Here is a 1,879-nt window from a genome sequence, read left to right as displayed (position 1 = left end):
ACAAAAAAAATTGAATTATTTAAATATAAATCAATTAATAGTTTTATATGTTTTAGATAGTAACTTATACCTCATTAATAAAAAATGTATGTTTCATTAATTTTTTTTTAGTTTAAACTCAATATTATAATAATATGAGTATACAGATGTATTTAGGAACTAATTGATAGAAATACTCATTGATTACTTTAATTATCTAGAATATTGCTGGAAATAAAATATCGAGGAGTTCACTCGCGAACAGTGATTTCCGTCAAAGTATTCCATCTTCAGATCCAAGCTTTGCAGCCATTGAGAGGACCTATCCATCACAATTATCTAGCGACTCGACCTAATTTAAGAAGGCTGAGACAGCAGAGGGTTATTTACTTTATTCAATGAATAAAGTCGTCTCTCTTCTTCACTACAAAAGATTATCCTCCATGGAAAATAATAACTTCTGTAGAAACAATAATGAAAACTCAAGAAAAAAAATGTCTTTATGTGCTAATACAATTATATTTTGATTCCAAACATCGAATGACAACCAAAAGCTTCATTTATAACTTTAATAGTTTACTTTTGATAAAAATAGTACGATAAAATTTAATCATCGTCATTTAACAAAACTTGCAAATCTTCAAAATCGAACATTAAGAACAATAATAAAACAGAAAATCGTAGGTACTTTACCACCTACATTATTTTATTTTTATAGAATCATCTTAAAATTTATGAATAATAATTTATTTAGAAAAGAAGTATATCTAAAAAATGTTAGAAAAAAAATTTAATTACCGAACCACCCTATAATAATAAATTTGTTAAACGTGCCTTAAACTATATGGCACTATATCTGTTCAATCTCATACTATAAAAACTAATAAATAAATCAAATACAAAAAAACTAAAAAAGAAATATTTAACTGGGTACTACTTCTTCTATGATTCCCAATGATTGATTATGGTACCATACCTGTTTAATTGCTTACAACAAGAATTAATAAATAAATAAACCAAGAAGAAATATTTAACTGGGTACTTTCTTATTTTTTACTTTTTTTTTTTACTTTATTATTTTTTTTCATTTTCATTATAGTAGTCATTAATTATATTTTTAGTTGTATCAATTGAAATCCATTAATATTTTAATTATCTAGCTTAAAATTGTATAGCCTCCACAACCTCCTAATAGTCTACACTGTAATATTTACATTTCACTTATGTCTGTCAATTTTTTGTGTTATATTGACACCGAACAATAGATATCTGGTTGGACAATACTGGATGTAATTTTTTCAACGAATAAAATAAAAATAATAATTTAATTAGCAATCATTAAAATGAAAATAAAATAATAATCATTAAAAAGCTTGAATTAAATTAAATTTAAAAAAATTATAATAATAAAAATAACTGAAAGGATTTTGAAGTGAATATAAAGCTCCAAATTTACAAATAGTGAATTAACATAATAATGAGAATAAAATAAGGTGATGCTGAATATGATATAAATAAGGACCTGATAATATTACTAAGCTCTACCATACATTACTATCACTAAGCACACACATACATTACTAATTCTACCTGTAATATAATACATAAATTATACGGAGTTAAAAAAAAAAATGCAGACAGTTATGGTTATTTGGTGAATCAAAATCAATTATTGGGAATTATAGAAGTAGTACTCAGTTAAATTTTTCTTTTTTAGTTTTTTGTGGTTGATTTATTTACTAGTTTTTATAGTATGCAATTGAACAGATATGGTACCATATAGTTTAAGGCACGTTTACTAAATTTATTATTATAAGGTGGTTGGATAAATTTAATTTTTTTCTAATATTTTTTAGATATATTATTTATTTTCTAAATAAATTATTATTCATAAATTTTA

The sequence above is a fragment of the Halyomorpha halys genome, unplaced genomic scaffold (genome assembly GCF_000696795.3).
Source record: "Halyomorpha halys isolate HHAL.00 unplaced genomic scaffold, Hhal_1.1 Scaffold1105.1, whole genome shotgun sequence".
NCBI classification, from domain to species: domain Eukaryota; kingdom Metazoa; phylum Arthropoda; class Insecta; order Hemiptera; family Pentatomidae; genus Halyomorpha; species Halyomorpha halys.
Note: the sequence above shows the minus strand (reverse complement) of the source record.